The sequence below is a fragment of the Ursus maritimus genome, unplaced genomic scaffold (genome assembly GCF_017311325.1).
Source record: "Ursus maritimus isolate PB19 unplaced genomic scaffold, ASM1731132v1 scaffold_28, whole genome shotgun sequence".
In the NCBI taxonomy this organism is placed as follows: domain Eukaryota; kingdom Metazoa; phylum Chordata; class Mammalia; order Carnivora; family Ursidae; genus Ursus; species Ursus maritimus.
Window position 1 is genome coordinate 13,947,578 of NW_024425341.1, and position 27,608 is coordinate 13,975,185.

At 40.1% G+C, this 27,608-nt stretch overlaps 1 long non-coding RNA gene across 1 annotated transcript; it reads right to left on the reverse strand.

Annotated features, from left to right (window-relative positions):
• Nucleotides 1-1,404: 1,404 nt before the first annotated feature.
• Nucleotides 1,405-27,608, reverse strand: LOC121105622. Its single transcript, XR_005838226.1, has 3 exons — nucleotides 27,542-27,608; nucleotides 24,359-24,498; nucleotides 1,405-1,506 (listed from the first exon to the last, which is right to left on the reverse strand). It is a non-coding gene; the product is annotated as an uncharacterized LOC121105622 (long non-coding RNA).

Here is a 27,608-nt window from a genome sequence, read left to right on the forward strand (position 1 = left end):
AATTTTGAAATTAGAAACATTCAGTTCAATTAACAGAGGGGCTTTCTCTGCCTCATTTATCAGTTCCTTCTGTGACATAGAATTTGGACATATATTCGTGTATACATACATCGCATATATATTGTATCCTGATTTTTTTCCCTCTGACCTTGATTTTAAATTTAATAGTCACTACATTGCAATGCTAGCCAAGCTGTATTCTTCTTCTATGACTTAGTTTTCAGTCTGAGAAAGAGCCAATAAGTGACTGTAAAACATTTAACAGACATAAGACTCACACGCAGTGCTATTTTAATGTAAAGCTTTTCCAGGGACTGGTCAAAAGTTACAAATGGTAAACTATTTAAATGGCTTACATAACTTCCACCCATCTTTCTTTGTAGCCCAGTTCTCTAAGGAGCACTGACATTATATACAAAAACTATGAGCTATCAAGATGATATAAAAAATGCCAAGTTGCTTTAGGCAGAGGTATTTTAACTATGTGGATGGCTGGAGAGATCAAAGGCCAAATAGAAAGACAATTATTAAATACTGCCCATACATTAAAGAACTTTAATTGCGTCATCTAATTTTTAAAGTTGTAAATGTTTAAAAGCAGTTTCCTTGGCCTGGGAGAAAAGAGAGGGAAGGGAAAGGAAGGGAAAAAAGGTAAAACAAAAGGGAAAAGTCAAAAAAAGACTAGCTAGCCTTCTTTGTGCAACAAAGCAATGAAAGAGAAGTGGACGGTAATATTGCCACTGTTGGTGGCCCCAGAATTTCTATCCAGAGCAACTTCGGAGCAACTGCCCCTCTGGAAGCAGCAGCTAGGAGCAGGTCCTGCAGCTGCATTTGCATAGCAAGCACCGTACTCTTACCTGAGATCCGTATCTTTGTGTGCGTGGCCCTGGGGCATCGATAAAAAGCAGGATGAAAGCACCTGTCAGACACGCACCTCACGATTCAGATCTGCCACTGCGGTGTGAATATACATGTACCGCCTTTTTATAATTTTTATAACAGAGAGACAACTAGAGCAGGAGCCAATGAGATGAAGAAACACTCATACCTTATTAGAACTGGAAAGGATTTGAGAAATCAGGTCTGTGATCAGAAGGTCACACAAGGAGCTGAACAAAGTTGATCATTATTGGATCTGGGTGATAGGAACATGGAGGCTTGATGATAGCTCTCTCACTAATTTATGTATATTTGGAAACGTTCATAATGAAAAGTGAACAAGAGAGGGAGGGAGGTGGAAAAAGTGACAGGAGGAGGAAGGGAGGCCTCGAGTCCTGCGGAAGAGAAACCCTGGTAGTTTCCCCCCAAGCCAAGGATAAAGAATGGTCACAGCAAAGGACTTCACGCTCCGTACTCTGCACTCATACGCCAAAGTAAACCAGGATGCGCAGACTCTGACCCTACCTTTAACCTGGGTTTTCTCTTTCGCAGAAATTGTCCCACCATGGCCTCAGCTCTTAGGAACAAGTGGCCCCTTCGGACAGGTTTAGCAGTGACGGTCTGGATCTATCCAAAGACAATCAGATGTGAAGTCAAATGCCCCATTCTTCCATCCCCTGTCGGTCTTCCCTGTGCCACCGGAAAGACAAACAGCTTCGTCGCAGACAAGTAGATGGGGTCACATCATCATATGGATTCTAGTTGCAATCATTGTATAAACTCTTTTAATTCTTGAAAATTCTTCACTACTCAGCAGCCCAGAAAGGCATGTCAGCTCTTCATATGCCAAATGAATAACTGCCTCTTCAGATGCCAAGTTCAGAAAGTGTTTAGAAGGAAAATTAAGGGAGCTTGACGATAAGCAGGGGGAGTTAGCGCTTCATGGCAAACAGAAATGAGTAGACCGACCTACTCATATTCCAGCCCGGGTGCTGTTTTTGCCTCTGTGGCTAAGCACTTCTCTGGCCACACGTAGGCTGAAAAACCACTGGAAATGTTGGGGAGGGCGCTTGGAAATAATTTTATATAAGGTTCAATCAGTTCACTAAAAGGTTCCTAAGAAGCCGCTAGGTGTCACGTGCTGTGCTGTGTGCTGGAAATAAGACACAAATGATGCCAAGAAGGTCAAAGTCAAGTGGGTAAGGTTAAGAAAGGAATCACTAATGGTAACACACTATGGCACATGTATTTCTAGGTGTTTATACAGAGAAATCACATGAAGACAGAAAAGGCTAAGAACAGGACATGGCATTATGAGTTGAGTCTTGGGGGATGACTGGGGGAAAGGGAGCATGCTGCAGGAAGAAGGAACAGAATGTACCGAGTCATCAGACCACACACAGTATGCAATGTGCACACACCACCCACTGGGGGAAGCAATCTGGACAAACATTAGTATGCGCCTTCTATGTTCCTAAACTAGGGGTAAGGGACCAATGCAAACAGGAATCCAAAGGGCATGGAAGGTCTCCCTGTAATGTCTGCTCAGGACTGCTAGTGAGGGTCTCACCTGGACTCAGGTTGAGGGTCGGAAGGCAGAAAGAGCTCTCCTCCAGCCCTGGGCAAGAGCATCTCACACAGAGGGAAAGTTAAGCTCCACAGGGTGAGGATTTAGGAGCAGAAGGAACAGCTAAAGGCAAGGTGAGCCTTAGGAAAAATGTCAGCAGAGTATGGCTCTGTTGGCCCTTCTTGCCCATTTCATTGGATCCTCCCAGATCCCTTCTCTCCCTCAAATCTGCTACCACCCTATCCCCCACTAACACACACACCAAAGACCTCACAGGCAGCTTTAACCCTAGATTGCCTTTCCCAAAAGATTTGCCTTACTCCAAAATTGAGTTTCTTCCCCAAAAAGTGTTCCATCACTCCAACTTATAGGGACCTCCATCTGATGTTAAGAGGAAAACGAGCAAAGTGAGTAGTAAGATTTGAATGATTAAAATTCTCTCAAATCTCTCTGGGGACTAATCTCTCTCTTTCTTTTTTTAATAGCACTGTTTAACTCAAATTATACATGGTATTTCAAGCAGTTTGGAATGGATGTTTTAGGGTGGGGATTCATTTCAGTGGTCCTTGGAGGCTCCAGCCAGAACGCAGGCTCCACCGCCCACGTATAAACTTGGCCCTGGGAAAAAAAAGAGGAAACAGCTCTCCCACCTGAAAGAGGAGTTAGTCCCTCCGTTCTCTGTCCTGGACCTATTCCACCAGTTTATGGGGATCCCTGGGCTGCCCTGGGCTAATTGGTGTCTCTCCGTGAAGGCCAAGAGCCTGTGGAAGACAGGAGTGGAAGAGAGCTGCCCAAAGCGAGGGGAACGTGGCTCTGGGACCCGGATCTGCCCTGACCCGTTTCCAGCCCCTGCAGCCTAGCACATTCAGCCAAAGACTCATGTCAGCCCAGTGCCTTCCATAAGAATGGCTTCCTACCCCCTCTAGATCCTACCCCGAAACCTTGCTTCATCATCTAGTTCCTTCCCCCAGATGAGCAGACATCCCACAGATGTTCAGGCGAACCTGACCCAGACTCTACCCTCCCCTCTGCTGCCAGCTAGGCACAGCTCCTGCCTCCTCTGTGATTCTTCGAGACATTTGATGGGGACTCCGGCACACCTTTGATCCACAGGCCCCTGTCAGTGCTGCACCGAATCCTCTATCTTCTTCTGGGATGCAGCCCTATAACAAAGCTGCCTCTGGCTCCGGTCCCACCACAGCTGGGCCTCCTCTGAGCTGAGAATTTTCCTTTTGGAAACAGCAGTGCCAGGTCTTCCTCGGAGCCTCAGGTTCAACTTCCACTGATGAGGCTGGCCCGTGGCCCAGGTGGCTGTTGCCGTGGCATTGCCACATGGGCGAGGCGTCGCCACGGTCGTCCTCCAGGAGCTGGGTGTGGAATAACCCCCAACCTCGCCACCAGAAAGGCAGCTTGGACCCAAACCCTGCCAAGCTGGAGGATCAGGAGTCTGGAATGTTTTCACCTCTTTGTTTCTCTGGTTTCAGGAAAATAGACAAAAGTAATCTCGAGGGGTGAAGGGAATCTTATCAGCTGAAGAGAACTCAAGGAAACCTCAGCTGTTTTGCAGGCTCATTCGTTTATTTTCTATGTAGTCACCCTGATAGCCCCCACTGGGCTCACTTCCCTTCCCTGTAAACAACTGGCTCTAATTAAACGCGCTCTGTTGGATGAAGGTATATAACCTTGGAGAGTCCATAAAAAATGGCTTCACTCTTAAGACTTCAAAAAGCGCGTGGTCCCTTTGTCAGGCCCTAGACAAGGTTAATTTATGTCGTCGCTATCTTACTCTGAAGGACTCTAGTTACTTCACATCTGTTCTCTGTCTAATCTCTGTACGAACATTGTGGTGGTCTTGGCAGCTCAATGCATCTAGTGGTCTCTTAACCGTTTCCTGCCCAAAACGAACAGATTCAGATTTGATTTTCTCTCCCCCTTTGCCCCCATAAAAGCTTTCAGTTTCCTCTCAGATGGGGTCCTGACTGCTTCTTTTTCTCTGACGCCAGCATGGAGGAACCGTCCTGCTCCCCAGACAGGCTGACTTCAAGTACAGCCTGGGAAGCCCCGCAGGAGGAGAAGGCAATTATTATTTCATTTTCAAAATGGAGAGAAAAGATGACATGAGAGGGGAAATTATGCAAGAAAATATGGATGGGAGACAAGACTGTTTTTCAGTCTGTGGTTGCAATCAGAATTCTTTTAAAATTTTTAAAAATTAATTAGAATAAAAACATCAGAGGATATTACATTAGGGAATTCTTTTGTAAAAAAACATTTGCTTTGGTTGTGTGTGTGTGTGTTTTCTGGATCATAATTTTTATTTTAAGATTCATTTATTTTTGAAAGAGAGAGCAAGCAAGTGCACGCCTGGGGTGGGGGTGGAATCTCAAGCAGACTCCATGTCCAGCGTGGAGCCCAATGTGAGGCTCATTCCAGGACCCTGAGATCATGACCTGAGCCAAAATCAAGAGTCGGACGCTTAACTGACTGAGCCACCCAGGTGCCCCTTCTGGGTCATAATTTAAAATTCACTCCTGCCTCTAAGTTGCAGTCAAAATAGTCTGAAATGCTGGTGTGGTGTGTTTGGAGCCGTCTTAGCTCTGTAGCATTACCATTCTCCACCCAGGTGACTGTGAACCAATCCATTATCTCCTCTGAGTCTCTTTTCTCACCTTCAAATTGGGAATAAATATGCGCCCTACTGACCTCACAGGGTGGTTGAGAGGCTCTCATAACCACATAATGTGTGTAAGCTTTATACTAAAGCTCTATGCAAGTCACAACCCACCCCACAGACTAGAGGGCACCCCACAAAATATCCTTGGGTGTGGTACTGGATGGGAGCCTGGGGCTTGGCCTTGGCTTCAGGGCTTTACACATGGCTTCCTTTGTTACACAGTATCTATCAGGTGCCTGCTACGCATCAGGAACTATTTTAGTGTCAGGATAAACAGACCAAGTCTTTGCCTTCATGGAGTTTGTGTTCTAGTGTGGGCGGAGCCAAATTTTTTTAAAAAATCCTGTGGGATACGATGTTAAATTCTGGGCGGGAAATGGAATAGTCTACTAGTAGGCCAGTGCCTCAGTTACCAACGTTATCTAAGTCCCCAGGCCAATTTTTTTTTTAGCAAGTTTTGGTGGCTAAAAATGCTGGAAAATCTCCGTGCAATCGTGTTACTTTGAAGTCATGTGCTATATAAGGCCCCCCAAGACCCTTTCTGTGAATGATACCCTCGGCATAACTCTCCCCTGAGAGCTTTCTGGGATAATCAAGTTGGGGCATCTCTCAGTTACATCACCATCAATTTTGATAGAAACAGGCTCTAAAGTAACAGGAAGGTCTTCTTGTCTAGAAAAGAAGTAAACACGTGGAATTTGTTATCTGAACTAGTTGTAAAGCCAAGACAGGTTCAAGGCAGGTTGAGGTAAATACCTAGACAATAGATGCTCAACGGCATTCCACATTTTCCAAGGACATTGTACTAAAGAGTCCTAAGAGCCTGTGGGCGCTCTTGGCTCCTTTGTACCGAGCCACGTGCTTACTCATCATCGTTGACACTAGGTTACTGCTGCCTTATAACGTGAGTCCCAGGCCTCAAACTTTTATGATAATTTTTAGCAGCAAAGTCCCAATCAGCAGACCACAGATGTAGAGTGTAAACTATGGGCAGTTAACCAGCCAGGGGCCTGGGCCTGGGAGACCTGGGTGCTCATCCTAGCTTCCAGTTTGAACAAGTTAAGTCAGTTCATATTTCTAAGGCTCATGGTCTCCTCTGCAAAACTATGTAGTCTCAATGAACTTTGAGGCCCACTAAGTGTAGGAAAAACAAAAATTAAAAAAAAAAAAATTCCTAACATGAGACTCTGTCATGAGGTCCTATCCTTATCGGGGAAGAAACCAGCATGCTGTTGCCATGATGCTTTAGAAGGTAACAATGTGCTTGTGAATGAACCGAGCTCCTAAATCTGATCCTGTCACAATTCAATATGTAAATTGTTACGTGTTGAACTGTGTCCTTCCCAGAGAAAGGTATGTTGAAGTCCTAACTCCCAATACTTGAGAATGTTACCTTATTTCAAAATAGAGTTGTTGCAGACATAATTAGTTAAGATGAGGTCATGCTGGCGTCCTCCAATATGACCCATGTCCTTATAAGAAGAGAGACTCACACAGGGCAAGTGTCATGTGATGACAGAAGCAGAGATTGGGGGGCTGCAGCTGCAATCCAACCAATGCCAAAGATTGCTGGCAAACACCAGAAGCTAGGGAGAGCCGAGGAAGGACTGCCCTATGGGTTTCAGGGCCAGTGCGGCTCTACTGAAATCTTGACTTCATACTTCTGACTTCCAAGACAGAGAACATGTACATTTCCGTTGTTTAAAGCCATCCGGTTTGTGGTATTTTGTTACAGCAGCCCCAGCAAACTAATACAAAGATAAAACGAATCAAGTCTTGTAGTTCAGGGGCGCCTGGGTGGCTCAGTCTTTAAGCGTCTGCCTTCGGCTCAGGGCGTGATCCCAGAGTCCTGGGATTGAGCCCCATCAGGCTCCTCCACTGGGAGCCTGCTTCTTCCTCTCCCACTCCCCCTGCTTGTGTTCCCTCTCTCACCAGCTGTCTCTCTCTCTGTCAAATAAATAAAATCTTTAAAAAAAAATAAAAAGTCTTGTAGTTCAGTATAAGACTTTGTGCACCTCTAACAAATTTCAGGGCATTGGCTTTCTAGCAGAACCCACTTCTCTTTTTCCTGTTGTGTAGAGCTCCTTGATTTGGCCCCACTTATTCTCTACATGTGGGAGGGCAGATATTTTGCTATAAGAATCATTTATCTCCTATCTACCTCAATAAATAGTTTTTAGAAAAGTTTTACACAAATGCTGTGCCTTTTACAAGAGCACATTTACTAAAAAGATGAGTGGAAGTACCTTTTCTCAGACACTTCTAACTCTAACAGAGTTCTCTCTTCCATGGGCGTGCAGTGGGCTGAGAAACTAAAACACTCGCCCTCCCCCCCCCCCGCCAAGGTTCTTCTTTTCTATAACTGTGATTTACTGCACTACCCATTAATCTTAGTGTCTGAAACCAGCCCAAACGCACCTCCCCCACATCAGACACAACCCACGTAGATCAACATCCTTTACAAAGCATAGCAACTCATGCAGGTTCTGTCTCAATTACTGGTAAATAGCAGTGCTGATGATGACAGGACTCTTTGGCTTTTTAAGCCATAAACTTAGCTCAAGAATTTTGATTCGTAGCTGGATACAAAATACTGTGTGAACGTAGATTAGCAGGTGGTCCCATCAGGTGGATGAATTGCTTACACTTTCTCCATAGTTATTCACAGTTCATTTTCCCTTCAGAATTTTTTGGTAAGAGCTTGGAGCTCTAACGTGTTTGGGTTTTAGATTTTGGAAGGAATGCAGTGGAATTTTTGGCACTCTCTCTTGAGTGATTTATGTCCTGCTCCCATTGGATAATTTGTTTTACGCATGTGTGACAGGGCTGGTGCTGGACTTCTGCTCTGGAAATGCTTGTTTCAAATTTGCATGTGGCAGCCTTTCTGGACCCTGCAGCTTTACATGTGAAGGAAGAAATCCTTCCCCAGAAGACATTTACAGTGCGTCCCGAGGGAAAATATCCTGAGATCTTTTCTCTCCTCTTCGCATTGGGAAGAATCATTAGGAAGCAAAGAGTAGAAACACTGATTTTAAGATTGGCAGGGAAAATACCCAGGTAAAATAACTGGGAAATATGTTGGAATTTCTTTCAGGAACATGATGTATAGAAGACGATCATTAAAGCGAGAGTCTCTGAGGCAGTAAGCAGCAAAGCAGCAAGCTACGCTAAGGCATCTGGTTAGAGTTTCTCTTTGATTATGGTAGCTCACCAGGGGCTCTTCCACTTCTGAGAATGAGCACTGTCCTCGTGAAACAGAACACGTATGGCAAACAAGTCATCTCAATTACCCTGAAGGTAGCTGTGCTGAAGCCTCAGACCCCTTGGAATAATTCCTATCAGGTCATCCTCTAGGAGAGTGGCAACCTAGCTAGATTCATAAAGAACAACATCAGTCGTGTGTCCTAGGACCGAGCATGGGAAGATGGCAGAGATATTTTGCTGGAGTTTAGACAGGCTATTGCGTCTATTCAATGTGCCACCCCTATCAGTGAATAAGATAATGTAGTCTCAATCTTTCACCGTAAGTTGGGAACCAGGCAGGGTGAAGGGTCAGGGCCACCGTGCAATAATCAGAATACTGGTGCTTACAGGGGTCACATCCGGCAGTATGGCTTGTTAACAGGAAGCCTGGATTCACACAGAAAAACGACTCTGGCTCATTAATATCTATCTTAATTAGGACTTACAAATGATTCTGTAGTTGTCAGTCATCATGCTTGGTGCCATGGGAGAGACAAATGTACCCAGATTCACCCTAATAAAGGCAAAGATTAATCTGGGTATTTTTCAAGAGGGCACTGTATCAATTAGGGTCCGTGAGGCAGACAGATGATGCATTGAAAAGAGTTTGAGCAAAGAGGGTTTAATGAAGAAATAGGGCTAAGGGACCCATCAACGGATGTTGAAGTGCTAAAGGAGAGAGACAGCACAAACCTGTCACCACAGGGAAGGAGTGGCATTGCTGGAGCCTGGACAATTAAAGCAATGGGAGAGGGCACAAGTCCTTTAGCCAGAGACAGTGGAGCCACAGCCAGATTGTTGTAGACTGGGAGGAAGTCTTCTGCAAGTGCCAAGCGTTAGCCCAAACTCAGGGGAGCACTGAGCCAGGGTGCCCTGGAGAGGCCATCTGTAGCATACAGGCTCCTTAGGCACAGAGCAGGACACAGAAGAGTAGGAATCGATCTGGGCATGAGGAGGAGGCAAACAAAGAGTCATTTTTGGCACAGGCACCCAAAAATGAAATAGGCCTCTCCTTTGCATAAGGTTGTAACCAAAGCTTATGTTGGGGTAAATCGCTTTTTTTCTGTATAGGGTCACTTAACACGTGATTCCCTCCCTTCGCCATCCCTCCTCCATCACATATGCTCACTCTATTGGCTGCGTAAATGTAGGGTAAATAGGAATTCCTCACCAGGGAGAGAGGAGAATAATAAGGAAGCTTACTGTTGGCAGAAATATCTTGGATATAAAGTAAACCTTGGTATGAGAACGTTGGTTTCTGGAGAAGACATGGACTAATTTACAAAAGGACTGGATGCCTCCCAAAGGGGAACTCACCAAGAGGACAGGAAGTAACTTGGCTGGTAACAAAGGCTGAAAACAGGGCTTCCTGGAGTTTCCTCTAGGAGAGCTGATTTCTGTACCATGAGTAGTTAATATAGAAGACTTTCCAGGTCTAGCTGATCAGAGCCAGCAATATGCTTGAGGAACAATGGCGGGGCGTGAGAAGGTGAATCAGAGACAGTGCTCTTGGCACCTAACACAAGTCCCTGCTGGGACCTGGACCAGCAAGGGTATCCCAGCGACAGTGGACAAACACTCATCAAACTGGCATAACCTGTCTCCAGTTTCAAGCGCAAGTGGCAGCAAGAAATAATAGCAATTGGGAGCTGACCAGAATCCGGTTCTCTCTCCACCACATGTACATCTAAGGCCGGAGAGGAGGCCCAATGTCTCAGCTCTAAGAAACCTAGAAGACTTACACAGAGAACACAAGAAAGTCAACAAAATGGGTATTGGGTACCAGAGGATTTGGGGGCGGGAGAGTGCTGTGGTGGGACAGGAAAACTCATGGAGGCTGGGACTGGCACTGAGCCCAACAGGATGAAGACTATTTAGGGAGGCAGAGGAAAATGTTAGGAGAAAGCCACATTCCAAACAAAGGTTCCCTAGGTGGGAATGCATAAGACATGCTGAGAAGACGGTGAGTTACTCATCTGTCTGGAGAAGAGTGTGCTAAGCACGCTTGAGCTGGGAGAGGTGATGAAAGCGGTATTTAAAGAAAATCATTCTGTCTGTGGGGTGCCAGATGGATTGCACTGGGGAGCAACTGGAGGTATGGAGACGAGTTAGGAAACTATTCTAGCTAGGAAATAGTTCAGGCATGAAGTGATAGGGGCTCAGGCTAGAGTTATGACAGTGGGAATGGCAGGACAGGGCAGACTCAAGAGGCATTAGTCAGGGATGATTAACGGGCCTTGGTGACTAACTGAGAGTGGAGGGAGGGCTGAAGAGAGGAGGAACCAATCGTGAACATGAGGTTTGCAGTCTTAGTGACTCAGAAAGGGATAGAGTTATAAAGAGATATGGCAAATTAGCTGGGGAGGTACAGGGGGTAATAATTCAATGAAATAATTATGATGAACGTAAGATATTAGTACATCGTTTGGGATGATATTCATTGGAGATACTCCTCTGCAGAAAATACTTCACCTAGGCTCAAAAGCTTATTAAATGACACTATTGTCCAGCATTTTCCCAAACCCCAAACCCAAGAATCATCTTCATCGATTCTTTCTCCATTCCTCCCAAAATTAATCAGGCTCCAAATACTATTATTTTTATTCTCTCTCAAACCTGCCCACTTTCTCTAATCCCATACTCTTTACCTTAGTTTAGACCACAATCATCTTTCACCTAGAATTTGACAATTATTTCCCAAATGGTGCCCTGCCCCCTTCAATTGCTTTCCATGAAGAAGCCAGAATGTTCTTTCTAAATAAAAAATCTGATCCTGCTGCCTGCTGATGACATACCTCTGGTGGCTCCCTTGGAACAGAACCTTCGAAAAACAACAATCTTATATTTGGCACCTATGTTGTTTCCTGTCCTCATCTCTCATCATCCCATGTCTCATGTTCTATGTCCCAACATATATTGAGCTACTTATATTTTCTTGAATGTGTCATGCTCTCTCTCACTTCCAACCTTGCATATGACTGCCCCCTCTGTTTAGAATATCTTCCTTCTTTCACATTGCATCATTCTTGACATTACATGTCAAAATATCCTGCTTTAGGTAGCCTTTGCTGACATCCTAAGGCCAAACTAGGTAGCTTTTTTGTTTCCTCAGTATTTACTCATCCGTCTACCATAGACGGATGTATTGCTGTGTAGACTTAATTGCTTATTTACTCATCTGACTCCCACTCTAGATCTATGTGTCTAACTACAAAAAAGTATTTGTTTAATGAATGAAGAAAGAAAGAAACTAGAGACATGGCCTTGTTGAATTCAACAAGCTCACATGGAGTATGTATTATTTGCCATGCGCTATGCTGGAGGTTGGGAATATAATGGAGAATGCACTTCTGCAAATAAGAAATGCACAATCTACTATTTTAGAGCCAGTGATAAATTAGCAAATATATTGCACAATGAAAGTGTTTAGGAATATTGAAGTCAAAGACTGCAATGGAAAAAGCCCATATTTTAAACTCAGACTGAGGTTCACATTTGTTCTCCAATTTTTATACGGCCTCGAACAAAATGCTTAACTTATCTATAATGAGGCTATAATCCTGTTTTAGATCTTATTATGATTAAATAACAACTCCTGGCATCATACAGTAGATGTTCAATAAATGCTGTTTCCTGCCGTGTCTATGTATTGCTATTGTACTTGTACTTTCATTTATTTGCAACTTAAGGCATCTTCAGACATATCTTGTTAAAATATAATAATGAGGAAGGTGTGGGGTTAGGGCAGAATTTACTCACTGAAAGGGGTTCGGATCTTTCCTGAGAGCTTTTGTTAGGGAAAACAGAAAAGGATCTCTCGGGAAGGGAGGGTAACACTGTTGGAGAAGAGAGAAGGGTCCAGAAATGGAGACATGGATGCTGAGACTGTTTCTCCAGCTTGCAGTGGACATGCAGAGGAAGGAGAACTGGGATTTGACTGGCATGTTTGCCTATGGCTGACATTGGCCTACTCACTTGAAAATCACTAGTAGTTCAAAAGTCTACAGTGTTTTCCAGCTAATACTGTTCCATTCACAGCTCTAACACATTTTCTCCCTCCTTCCAACCAGCTCAAAAGGACCTCAGTGTAACTGACTCCCATCAGTCACAGCAACAGCAGAACAAGGGCTGAAATTGCAGCCTTGCCTCTAGGCAACTATATACCTGCACAATATCTTTTTGTTTCTTTTTTTTAATCCATCAGCTATTTTCCTGCCCTTCAAGTATCAGCAGTTTGAGATCTCTGCTAAATTGTACAGATTTTTAATGTACTATTGGATTGTAGCCTATGAGCAACACTAGTAAAAATTCACTACAAAACAATAAAATGATAATAACGAGGAAAAAACAGATGAAACCAAAATTATAGCAAAAGCAAATGAAAGTAGAAAGGAAGAATATAGGACTGCATTTGCAGATGGCATGAAAATCCCAAAGGATCTATGCAACAACTAGAATTAATATGTACATTTAGCAAGGTTGAAGCAGACAAAATTAATACTTAAAACTTAATTGGATTTTATAGGCTAGTGGTAATCAATTGGAAAGTTAAATTTTAAAAACTCTACTTGTAAGAGTACCTAAAAACAACAACAACAACAAAAATACTTAAGAACATATTTAACAAAAGAGATAAAGGTTCCTGAATGTTACTGAAAGAAATTAAGGAAGAATCACTTAAGTGGAGAAATAAATCATGTTCATAAGTTTATTGGAAGATTCCAATTCATAGCTCACTGGAATTCATAGGTTTGTCGAAAGATTCCATTATTAAAATATCAATTCTACCCAAATTGATCTATAGATTCAAAGCAATCTCAGTCAAAATTCTATCAGGCATTTTCACTGAAAATGACAAGCTGGTTTTAGATTTTATTTGGAAATTTGATGGCTCTAGAACAGACAAAACAATTTTGAAGAAGGTGGAACTTGATAGTGTAAGAAGAACTTAGACCATCTACAAAAATCAAGATAGTGTAGTATTGACATAAGGATAGACATAAGGAACAATGAAATAAAGTCCACAAAAACCATGAACAATAAAGGAAAACATCAATAACTTAGACTTTATCAAAATGAAAATTTTTGCTCTCTGAAAGAGATTATTAGGAAAATGAAAAGACAACCAAAAGAATGTGGAAAATGTACACAAGGCATATCTTCAATGAAGAACCTGTATTCAGACTATGTAAAGAACTCTCACAACTCCATAATTAGAAGAAAAACAACCCAATAAAAAATGGGCAAAAATTTGAACAGACACTTCACTAATGACAGTATACAAGTAGGACAAAAAGACTTAAACCACATTGGTCATCAGAGAAGTGGAAATTAAAGCTAAAGTGAGATACCACCATACATCCATTAGAATGACTATAATTAAAAAGATTGACAATACCAAATGTTGGTGAGGATGTTGAGCAACTAGAACTCTCATACATCCGTGGTGGGAATGTAATATGACTCAATAACTTTGAAAAAACTGTTTGGTGATTTCTTAAAAAGTTAAACGTATGACCCAGACATTCCACTCCCAAGTATTTACACAAAAGAAGTGAAAACATATGTCCACACAAAGACTCGTATGCAAATATTTATAGCAGTTTTATGCGCAATAACCAAAAATTGAAACAATCCAGATGTTCACCAACAGGTGATGGATAAACAAAAAGTGATGCATTTATACAATGGGATATTAGTCAAAAGTAAAAGGAAACAAACTACTAACATGCATAACAAAATGAATGAATGTCAAAATCATTATGTTGAGTGTAAGACACAAGACATAAGAGTTCTATTTATATAAAAGTCTAGAAAATGCAAAAAAACTGTGACAAAAAAAAAGCAGCTCAGTGTTGAATGGGTCCAAGGGTGGAGAGAGAAGGATGGCCAGAAAAGGGGCAAGAAGAAATTTTGGAGGGTGATAGCAACAGTCTCTATCTTGACCAGGCAGTGATTTTACAGGTGTATACACTGGGTCGTGCACTTTAAATGCATGTAGTATTGTACTAAATGATGTCTCAGTAAAGTTGATTTTAAAACAAACAAAGGAAGGCTGGTCCAACACTGTGTCTCCTCATATAAATACATCTCTTCATGTAACTACTGATCTGTGGAATTTGAACTCAAATTTTCAAAATAACATCATTTCCCTCACCAGTCTCATATAATGAGGGACCCATTCCATGTCAATTTCCCTTTCCTTCCTCTCATGCATAAGCCCACATTCCACTCTATCTGCTACTCTACTCACAAAATAAAGGCATGAAGGGCCCTTTCAACAAATGCAAAATCTTGGGGCTCTTCTGCAAGAACAAAAACAGCGACAAGAACATGTGTGTAGGGTATGTGCAACCTTTTCCCCAAACAGCCCTTTACATGAGGGGCTACATAGGGAGGAAAGTGACATCACTATTGATAACTAATGGTTGGAAGGGCAGGAATAAAGAACTGTAGGAGTGTAATTGTTAATCTGTGGTCATAGGCAAATCATGTCACTTTGGGGTAGACTATTGAGGAGGAAGGAGATGACCATTTTCAGATCAGCTGAATCAACACTGGTCTACACAGCTTTGCAGGTGCCCTGCACACCCTCACATCCAGATCTCCTGCTATAGGGAGGGTCTGGTAAATTGGCTTGTTTCCTTCAATCTAGTATTTTCTTCTGGTGGGGAATCCTTAAAATTGAAATTAGTTAGCCTGATCCTATAATTTGCTGTGATACCAAAGTCAGTCACAATAATTCCTCCTGATCCCAAGAAGGTATGTCTAGCATCTAGAAAACCTTTCTGTTATGGTTCACATAGCCAGTCCTATTATTGTGACCAGCTGATGATTGATATTTACATAGGGTCTGAGTTATGCTACTCTTAAATGTCAACAATATTTGCTGACTCAGAAAAGCATCACTGCAGTTGAAGTGGGGGCCTTGTTAACCCCTGTCTCCCACTGAAGACCAGCTGGTATTGTTTCTGAGCTAGGGCAGTGGAATCCTGAAATTTTGTTGAATACGGTCATAACATATTTAATTCCTACCAGTTGCCCTCTGGTCAGAAAATATAATTAAAGGGTCTGCAGATGGTCTGGCAAGGCTTCCAGAAGCAGAAACCAGCAGCTGACTGCACAGCTATATGAAACTAAAAACTGTTTCAAGATATGTACCATATGCACACATATGAATCCCCTAGGGAACATGGTGAGCTCTTCGCAGTGTATGGGTATTAGATGCTATGGGAAATGAATAAGGGACAATTAGAGAAATACATTAGAAAGCAAAAGAGAGTAACACAAATCAAAATCTTAAACTAAGTATTGTTAGTTCCCAGACTTAGTAGAATATACTTTGGATGAAAAACAAAAACAAAAACAAAAACCAGACGCAAGACTTAAAACTCAAAGAAGACTGTTCAGGGAGAATGGGTGAGAATGGCAATGCCTCTTTTCTAGAATCCCTAAAATATATGAGGTGTCTTCTTTTAAATTAGATAGAGATCAAATTAGTCTCTTTATGATGGTCAAAAGCCTTTATCATAATGGCAAGTCCAGCATTATCACTTTCATTTTATTACTTCTATAGAATTTCATATTAGAGTAGGAGCAAGGAGAATGATCCTTACACCCATTGAAGAAATTAGTGATAAGAGGTTACACCAGAGAAGAAATGAAGGATCAAAGGGAATCTTTCGAAAGACAGTGAGATATTTGAATGTATTCATGGGCTGTGACATAACAGTTGAGGTGCACTGGGGTAAGTGACCTTTAACGTCCCTTCACAAAGGGTCCCTAAGTAATGTTTTATTGAACAGATTTAAGGGATTCTATAAAGGATGTCAAGGAAACCTGTTAACCAGCTGTTTGGCTAAAAATGCATTTTAAAATTCAGAGATGTGTCGGGTACAATTTGACATTCTGTGTGTCTTCAGTCTCTCCAACACAGAGATTAAAGCTGAAGATCTTCTCATCAGTTTTCTGAATAGTGGGGCAATGTCATGTTCAGTTTGAATACACATGGTTAGCATTTTTAGGGTCAGCCTTCTTCCTGACTTCACGAGCCATTAGGGGACCTCTCCTTTCAGTTGCATAAGACAAGGTGACCCCTTAATGAGCCAGGGTTCATACAAGCCTGGTTTTTACACATTTTGAATGATCTCTGTCCTAGGCCCAGAGAAGGATTTCTCTTGTTTGAGTTAGCCTAACACTGACAGCAAGTATGGCAAGGTCCGCCCCTGGCATCCTAGGTGGTGCTAGGGTTTCAGAGTATGAACTGATCATGGTCTGACCTCCTCCAAGTTCAGAAACAAATCAGTAAGAGACATGAGAAGGGTCAAGACAGGAACACTGGGAGTGGTGAAGAATGGTTCCCTTAGCTAGGAAATTGTCAGTGGAAGTTTTCCTTTGGTTCAGCTTTGATTCCAAAAGACATTTCTCTAAGCGAAAGTTAATAATAAATTAGAGTTCCGAGAGTGAACTAAAACTTTTAAATACTGTAATCTGAAGCCATCTCTCTAGGGTAGCAAAGTTGAAATGCATACCCTAGACCAAGATCTTTGACTTAAATCATTTTAAAGGACCAACATCACACTTTTTAATGCTCCCCGTTATCATTAGTTCCACTCAAAAACACATTTCTTACAGGTTCTTGACACACTGTTAAAAATGCAAAAAATGCAGACACGTTTTTCATAAGTGTGCAGATTTTTCAAGGGTCTTGGGCCTCACTTCAGTTTATATAATAAGTGGGTGGGACAGTATACGGATGGCCTGGCATTCATGATTCACTCTAAAGAAAATGGCTCTGAATTTGTTCCCATGTTTTTACTTGAATTTTGGTATCTGGCTCTCTTTTGCAGTGACACTTTCAATCTTACATCCCAATTTATAGTTCCATTTCTGCCCCTACGTCAGTATCTAACACAAAAATGGTACTTAGCAAAGGACTGTTGAATAAATTATTGAACAAATGATTGTTGAATAAACGAATTTTCTACCCTAAAACAAATTAAATACTTTCTATATCCAGGTTACTGCAAAATAGAAAGATGAAAGCCCACACACCTAGTAGGAGAATCTTTGGGCAATGTTTTTTTCACTGGACCAGTTTTTCACTTTTAAATTCTCTCCTTCTTCTTTTTTCCAGCAATAACTGGACTTCATCGGTTACTTTTCATTAGAGTGTTCTCCAGCAGGATTCCTCCAAAGTCCAACCTTTTTCTCAAATAGTCACCACAAACTCTAATGCATACATCAGAACCTTTTTGAGGAATTAGCACACAGCTGGAGATTCAAAGACTATTCAGTTTTGCTTACTCAATTTTACTTAGTTGCTATTCAATTTTACTTAGTTACAATTCAAATTTATTTAGTTAGGTCAGGAAAGTTAAAGAGCTACTTATTCCCTCAGTTAAAAAAAAAAACAACAAAAAAACTCCATAGTCCTCCCTACCGCCATCTTTACCCTCAGGAAATGATGAAGCAATATGGTTAGAAAGCCCGTGACAAGTGGGGTATCGGATCAGGTACTGCTTAACTACTATGTACCCAGGATTTTTTTGTTTTTCACTGTTCTGTCATATCTGTGAATAATTAATGATTTATTTGCTATGCTTGGAATGTGTAATGGTGTGAATTCCAGAGAATGTGCCTACCCTTGGTAGTGGGCAGGAGAAAATGTGCAGATCTTTCTCAAGAAAATATGTCTGACTGGATATCCTGCTAATGATCATGTGTGCTGTTGTGGGTTTAAGGCCGAAGTAGAAATTCTATTTTAATAGACAGGCAAAGATACAGACTAAGAAAATACTACCTTATCAAGTATGTATTCATCAAAACTCCACGTATCTTCTTTTGCAGGAGTAGTCTTTGGCAATAATTCTCATTCTGTCTCTGATGTTCATTAGATTATAGGACCTTGGATGAATCAAAAGCCTATAACTCAAAAAGTTGTTTTCAGGATTAAATTCAAAGATGTCAGACATTTAGCATTGTGTCTGGAATAGAAAAGCTGTTCCTTAATTGATAGTTTTCTTTCTTTTCTCTCTTCATATGTAGCATTTTAAACATATTTTGTACACCACTTGGAATTCTATATAAGCTTTGGGAAAATACACTTTAATGTGTGTGCTTTAGGAGCACTGTGAAAGAATTTACCCCAGTTACACACCTCATTTACATGGTGAACAAAAGCATATCACATTGTGTAAAAACCAGGGCCAATGCTCTTTTGTAGGTCTTGAGGCTAGTTAAGTATTCTCTGCACTGAAACACATTGCTCTCCTTCACGTGATCGGTGATCAGAGGTTAAAACAAGTGCGTAGAGCACTTTAAGGATCTTGAGCAGTCATGGGCATCAGAAGAAAATTATCTGTATTACCCTCCTTCTAATAGTGTACTTAAAAATCAAAGTACATCTGGATGGATTCCAACAAGGGAAAAAAAACCTATGAAATGAGGATTCTGCCAGCTCTTCTAAGATTTTTGTGTATATACTCATTGGAATTTTGTGTCATATACTCAACATGAAAAACTGAGGTGTATAATGAAAAAAAGAAAAAGGATTCTTCAGAATTTTTCTTTTCTTTTCTTTTCTTTTTTCCTGGGCAGAAAGGGGTGTAATTGCGTACTTTTAAAGCTCTAATCACTCTGGCTAAATGATAACATGCTTAAAGGGCTATGCTGGGACCAATGTGGATGTCTCTGTTTTTGATCAGGACTGAATATATAAGGGCATTTAAAAGAACTGCCTCCCAATATTGTGAAGTATTCTCCATTCTTCCACACCAGTTCATCAGCCAAGAATCCATCCATACATTGATGACACTCAAAGGAAAAGAATAGTACCCTAGATGTGATGACACTAGGGTGACACTTGGTTACCTCCACATTTATTTCTAACCACTTCCTTTATTACTTACAGGAACTGCCTCCCACCAGGAAGAATGAAAAGGCCTGAAATTTGCATTCCAGCCTCCCTTTGGGGTAGTGCATGATCATGTGACCCAATTCCGGCCAGTGATCTTGAAGAAGTATTCTGGGGATAGAAATCCCTAGGAAAGAGTTTTCCTCCACTTAAAACGACATGTACAATACAAAACTACTTTTCCTTCTTTCTTCTGAAGGTAATTGTGTGAAGACAAGATATTTGGAGATGCACCAGCCATTTTATAATCACAGAAACAAACCTGAAAGTAAAGGCCAACACACCCAGGATGACGTCCCAGCAGAAAGATGATGAAAAAAAAGAAAGATGATGAGAACACTGGGTCCTTGATGACTTCATTTTAGTTCTGGACCTCTTGTTAAGTAAATTCATAAATTTCTTTATCATTTGTACTATCTTAATTGATATAATAGGCTTTGCCAGAAGATGAAAAAGTATTCCAATCAAGGTTGATAAAACTTTATTTTTTTTTTAAAGATTTTATTTATTTATTCAACAGAGATAGAGACAGCCAGAGAGAGAGGGAATACAAGCAGGGGGAGTGGGAGAGGAAGAAGCAGGCTCATAGCAGAAGAGCCTGATGTGGGGCTCGATCCCACAACGCCGGGATCACGCCCTGAGCCGAAGGCAGACGCTTAACCGCTGTGCCACCCAGGCGCCCCTAAGGTTGATAAAACTTTAAAAAAAAGAAATAATTTTTTTTAAAAAATTAAAAAACTAAAACTAAATAAAAATTTAAAAAGAGTAGAGACTCTCCATGTGGTATGACTGGAAAACTATTGAAACACATAACCCAACCATTTTACATTCTTTATCCAAAATTCCCACTAATAGAGCCTTGATGGTGTATATTCATTCCACAAACAAACTTTGACTTATGTGTAGGGTTGACAGATAAATAGAAATATTAAACATTTATTTGTCATTTATCTGAAATCCAATTTTAATTGAATGTCCTGTGTTTTTATTTGCTAAATCTGGCAATAGGTACCATGTCCTGTGGCAGGCTTTGGGGATAAAACTCATCTCCTTCAGAGCCTTTAGGTGATTCTAATGTGTCATCTGGGTATAAACCCACTGCCTTAGACACTCTCTGGTTCAACTCCACATTCTACACACCAAGAAACCAAAGCCTGAAGAGGTCTTGGGATTTTCCCAAAGGCATATAGCTGCCCACAGCCAAAGGCAGAACTGGAACCCACATTTCAGGATTTTTTCTAGTATACCTTTTTGCAGTTGCCCTTTCACTCCTGCTCCCGAAGTCTCTGTTTTAGGATGAAATGGGAAACTAATACTGTTTGACTTGGTAGAGGGCGGGAGGCTCATAATATAAAAGGTTTAATTTTCTTTGATGAGGAAGACAATCGCATTTTAGTCACTTTCTTAAACAGAAGAGTATTTTGAATAAGACAAAGAATTGGGATGCCTGGGTGGCTCAGCTGGTTAAGCAACTGCCTTCAGCTCAGGTCATGATCCCAGGGTCCCGGGATCGAGCCTCGTATTAGGCTCCCTGCTCAGAGGGGAGTGTGCTTCTCCCTCTCCCTCTGCCTCTACTGCTCCCTCTGCTAGTGCTCTCTTGTTCTCTCTGTCAAATAAATAAATAAAATCTTGAGAAAAAAAAAAAGAAGACAAGGAATTGTGGAGAAAGCAAATCTTGTTCAAATCCATTAAATACTTTCTTAAAAAGAAAATCTTCCAAATATTCTTTCATATAGGTGACAGACATATGTGCGTACATGCACGTGTGATATACATGTGTGCATCATATGTACATATGCATGTCACATAAATACTTATATGTCAGATATATATACAGCTTATTACATAGAGCTCATATAGGTGGTATATAGCTCAAAGCTACACCATGACTTGCTGTATTTTGGAGTGAGGAAGTCTTAACTTTATTTCTCTGTAGGTAACCTTTGCTAATATTTTGATCAGGACTGCTAAGTCCCCAGTACCTGTAAACAATGAGCTTTGCTTGAAATTTATTTAAAGACGATCATGGTGACTTGCCAATGGGAAAATCATTATTCCTCCTGAAAATGGGCAGCACAGACTTTAAAGCTATTCGGATAAACTGCTATATATCACATTTCCAATTCCTAGATCATCAGAACAGAAAGCTCAGGGTTTTGTCTAGAAACTTTTTTTCCTTTTTAGCTAATCCAATTCTTTCATTTTGCACTTTTAGTCCAAATCATGTGATTTCATCACTAGAGAAGATAGAGGCTGGATTAAGTCAATTTTCTATAGAAGATCTTCATCTAGCATACATTGCTTATCAATCTTCTTTTCTCATGTTTCCTATAAGTCAAATCCAATTATCCTAAATGCAAATAATAAGGTAACTTTCCCTTTAATAAAAAATAATCCCCGAATACATTCCTATAGTATTAGACTTTATTAAAAAAAAAAAACATGAAATTTCAGAATAATTAGGGTAAGTTCAGATGATCTCTGGAATTCCTGATAAGGGAATGCAACTCAAAATCTCAGTTCTTTCGGTCTAGGCAACCTCAATCACTACGTCCACTTAGGCTGTACTGAATCTTCAAAGTCTATCAAGTTAACGATCCAAGTGGCTGCATTTGTTTTCATGGAATGTCCAAATAGGAGAGAAGCACACATTACTTATTACAAATACCAACTTTCAATTTCAGACTACCCTTACCACAGCCAGAGAGACTGTGAAAACTGAAACAGGCTCCTATTTGAAATAAATAAGTAAATATTTAAAAAACATTGAGCGCTGCAACTTCAACCTTTCCAATTATTCCGCTACCTACATTTTGGCCATTTCCAAAATTCAAACCTATTCTCAAAAGACAAGATCTGTCACTTCTGAGAAGAGTCAACACGTATTTGATCGCATACATTCTGTCATGCTTGTTGATTTTTTTCTGAATCACATTACCTTAGAGTCTCACTTTGTGTAGATGAGAATATTATCCCATGATAAGAATTACTATACTTGAAATGTGAAAAGTACACCCTTGAGACTTCTACATACAGGATGGTGGATCCTGTCTCACCTGCCTGGACATGTTGTACTAAGTTGAGGTCATACTTACGCAAATGGCATTCCAAACATTTTTCTCCCACTAAATTAAAAGGGGCAGTTCAAGTTTTTCTCTCTCCCATTGGTTAGGAATTCTTTTTTTTTTTTTTTAAGATACCAAAGCTTTGTTTTAATGTTTTTTTAATTACATTATGTTAGTCACCATACAGTTCATCCCTGGTTTCTGATGCAAGGTTCGATGATTCACTAGTTGCTTATAACACCCAGTGCACCATGCAATATGTGCCCTCCTTACACGGGGCCCTAGAGAGCTCTGCCGTCCTGAAACGGAGCTATTGTTATCCACATGACCTGTGTGAGGGCTGAATCCTTCTCTACTTGGTCCCTGCACCCAGCCCCTTAGTTAACATGACTCAACACTTGAAAACTAGGCAACCTGAGTGAGAATGTTCTACTTGAACTTTGATTTCAGAAGGATGGCATGTCTTAAAATGTTGACCATTTACTGATTAACTGAGAGGACAGAAATCCCCCAAACTGTGAGATAAAGTCTGAAGCTAAAATCTTAAAACAGGAAAACTGAATAAGGAACCATATTCTCACAGGACCCCTGACATCTATGAGCTGTTCTATTAGATCCTGTCTCTAGATAATGGGATTACTATACAATATGTCTTTGAGGAATTTCTTCTTTCCCAAGACTCTTTGGGAGGAAGGAGGCCAATTCCCTGGCCATCAGAAATTGGTTCGTTCCTTATTAGGCATGTCCCTATATAAAAATCATTAAATAACTGCTGATGAAAGGTCTACTGTTTGTAAAGCTATCCCTTTCATACTTATTAGGCAATGGTCTTGCATGTGATAATAAGAATAGTTAAAGTATGACTGAGGACAAGACTCATAGCTGTGCTTACAGCAGATGGTGTAGGTGTGTCATTGGAGACAGTATTCGCACCCACGATTCCAAATGCCATCCATATACCCTATTTTACTCTGAATAGCGTGAGCTGTCAACTTGGGAATGTTCTTCCTTTCTCAAGAGAGTAGAGAGATAAAACTGTTTTGTTCTTTAATACACTAACGAGTGAATAAAGGTAGACTGGGAGAGGTGGGGATGTGTGGAGAGGATAAATGAAAGTACAGAGAAAACAGCAGAATAAAACAGAAAAGCCAGCGTTTGTTTAGAGTGGGTAAATGCTACTCTCAGAGGTCCGGGCTAAAAGTCCTAGCTTCATGTTCAGGTATTTTCTGTCACAAGAATTAATAAGCATGAACATAAGAATTAATAATCATAATATTTGTTATTATTGCTATCTAAATTCCACCCATTTAAGTGTTCTGCTGTCAAAAGCAAGCCCAAAGTAATGACAGAATAAGCATCCTTCTCTGAGTTAAACCTAAAATTATTTCAGCATTGTCACACTACCCAGCTTCCTTTCAAAGCCATGTTTAATCCTGTCATGGATATACTTATCTAAGCTCTTTTGGAATTCACTTATCTCACTAAGAGCTCAGGCAATTCAATTGAGAACAAAAATATGTTTAGTTTTTTTGATAAAATTTCTCACTGATTTTTTGTTGTTCTGATAGTGTATGCTGTCCATTTGCTATAGCTTAATTATTTTCCTTATAGAGATGATGGCTTTCAAGTGAGAGCTAAACCTTGTCCTTAGATAGCTTTATGTTGCTGGTACCTTTAGTTTATATTCAAACAAAAGGAACAAACAGCTTTGTCAAAGATAGGGCTACTATCACTAACTTCCATTTTCTAATATCTTTCTTTAACTAATTAGTATTTAACTGGTGAATAAATACCTAGTTAAAACAATTATGATAGGTTCATAATGCCATCTAGTGGACTACCTTCAAAATATCATTCCATGGGCCATTTTCTTTCTATCCTTCAAAATACAATCTTTATTCTTGAAGAAGTGGTCCGAACTACTAGCCAAGAACCACCAGTTAGTATCTTTGAATCCTCAGAGAGAGCCATGATAGCATTTCCAACACGGGTGAAGTCAGGGAAAATTGACTTACCATTTTGTGTGCCTCAGGCTCCTTATCTGTTCAATCGATGGAGCCAATTCCACTGGGAAAAAGGAGAGGCGCCAGAGTGGTAACTCAATGCACTCAGTTCATTCTCAGTAACAGTATCCTAGGTAGCTCGTGCTTCCCCTCTGGAAGATACAAGAATGATCTCTCAGTTGTCTTGAATACCATAAGTAATAAATTTTATATATATATAATTTTATTTAATTTTATATAATTATTCATATAAATTAATTAAATTAATTTAATTAAAATTAAATATATTTTATACAATTTTTATATAAAAATTTTATAATTTCATCTAATCCTTATAGGTACTCTGTGGATACAGTGGAATGTACTCATATGACACTTGAGGGAATTAAAGTTAATGAAAAGTAAGTGACTTGATCAGAGTCAGACAGCTATAAAAGCTCAAACTCAATCATAGGTTTCTCAATGACTCTTTCAATAAGCCAGCAGTATATCAAAACAGTGACATTTTATGACAAAGGAGACCTTTTTTCAGAAATGCAGGCTAAACACGTGCTTATCTAATAATGTGATTCACTACTTCAGCAGATACAAAAGGAAAAATATATGGTTATCTCAACAAATGCTTAAAAAGCACTTGATCAGATTCAACTCCTATTCTGAATAATAATAGAAGTCTTAATAAGTAGAAAAGAAATGCTTCCATAGCTTGATAAAGATTATATATAAAAATCCTACCACAATTGTCATATATAATGGTGAAACATTATAATTCTTCCCAAATACATGCAGTGATAAGGCTACTATTTCTACTATTACCACTATTAATTCATCAGTGTACTTGAAGCCTGAGGCAATGCAATAAGACAAGATAAAGACATAATAGATTGGTTGTTTGCCATGAAAAGCCAAAACAATCAACAAAAAAAAAAAATCAGAGTTTATAAAATAGTAATGAGGCAGTGTCAAATTTAAGATAAACCTAAAGCAATAACCTTCTTATACAATTAGAAAATGTAATAGGGAAAAAAACCAATCCCATATATAACAGGAAAATAAAAACACTAAAAATACACAAAAAGCAAAAACAAAACAAATGAACAGCCTGAAAATAGTTAGAATAAACCAAATGAGAAATGTGCAAGTCTTACATGAATGGGAGTTGATTTTATCAAATGCTTTTTTAGCATCTATTGACATGACTATATTTTTTTTTATTTTGGAGTTGCTAATGCAAATGCAGGGAAGTTATCTGACTATATACAATTTTGAAATGGAATACCATACAAATTTGACAAGAAAGAGACTAAGAAAGTATTTGCAGCAATTTAGTTGAAATATAATTTTCCTCAGAGAAGCCACCCTTTCTATCCCTGTCTTCATTATATTTCTTCATACTCCCTCTTATCATTCTCATTATTCAGAACACGCATCTTACTTTGGAATAATACATTAATTAGTATGATTATTCCATTAATTTTTCAGTTAATTTCTCCTCCTCTAGGAGAATATAAGTTCCATAAGAACATGAACTCTGTTTTTCTAAACAAGCACATATTTGTGAAATAATGGGCTCAATAAGTGTTTGCTAAGCGAATAAGTGAAAATAAATCTATGTAAAACAATTACAATTACGAAGAAAAAATAAATAACCTCACAAGCATAGGAAAGGTCTACAAACAGGTAATTCCTAGAAGGATGTCAACCAATAAGCCCATGAAAAATTTTTGTCTCACTATAAAAGAAATAACATTTTAAGATCTTTGTTTCTCTCCTGGCACCTCATGATCCCAGAAAGAGAAGTGGTGAGGCAAATGTCAATGTGCAAAGGAAGTGAATTACCATGTAAAGAAAATAGATTAGAAGAGAAATGGAGTGGAATGCCCATTTTTGCCATTCCCATGTGGTAAGGAAGGAGTAGATCAGAGAGGAGGAGGCATCCCAGAGAAGTATGTTATGGTCTCCCTAACCTACTCAAATCCCAGAAGTTAAAAATGCTAGTTTAGCTGAAAAGTAAAACAAATGCAGAAGAGCTTTTGTGCTCCATACTCAATTTGCCAATCTATGTGTGGTGGTGATAACGGTGGGTCACGTGTAATGAGAATGTTTTCTTACAAGGTAGCCCCATGGTAATATTGCTTGGTTACATCAGAGTTTTTTTTTTTTAAGCTTTATTTGTTTATTTATTTATTTATTTATTTGAGAGAGAGAGAGAGCAAGCATGAACTGGGTGAGGGGCAGAGGGAGAAGCAGACTCCACACTGAGCAGGGACCGCCCCCCCTCTTATGTGGGGCTCTATCCTGGGACTCTGGGATCATGACCTGAGCCCAAGGCAAACGCTTAACCGACTGAGCCACCCAGGTGCCCCTCAGGTTGGGGTCTTGATGGTACGGCTTGGAGTTGTGGCCAGAAGGGAGTATCACCACAGTTCTGGGTTGCATGGCTACAACCCAGGGTAAGCATCTCTTGCGGATGTCAGAAAACCTTGGGAATATTGACAAGTTCCAGACAGAGGTGAGATGGGGCTGAATCATCTGGGCAGAAGTACAGGCCATGACAAAATCAAGAAAATAGACTCTATGCATTCACAGGTTGCCGACTTCATCCTCAGTCCTAGTCAGAGCAGTCGATCCTAAGCAGAGACCAATGAGACTTTAAAAGACAATGCAAGGGTCCAAAGACCTTTCTTCCCACTACTGTGAGGTCAGGTAAGCCTGTCTCTGCAGCTTTTATTTACCAGACACTATCTTGTGTCAGAGAAAGGGAAAGAGGAAAAATAGCCCTGAGAGGTAAAATTTGAATTTCCCAGATAACTGGTACCTAAAATTAGATTGTCCTAAACCAAAGACATTGATATAACATTAATTTGCAAGTTTAAGTTAGGTGTATCCTAAGGAACATAAAAGATGTTATAGAAAATAAAGGAGTATAAAGAGAAATTACATTATTATATTCCACCCAGCAGATGGGCAAGGATGAACAAATTGATACAATTTCATTGTTGGTGAACGTGCAAAGAAGCAGGTAATCCAAAATACTCAGTTGGAAGTAATGTACATTGGCAAAATGTTTCTGAGGGTAGTTTGACACCATCTTCCAAAATTTTAATAACATGCCCCATACCCAGCAATTCCATTTCTAGACATTTGTGTTTAGAAAATCTACTTAAATTGAATGAGATAATAAAAATAACTTACTGGCATAACTAAGGGAAAGTCCACAGGCAGTTCAGGCTTCAGGCAGTTTCAGGCAAGACTCTAATAT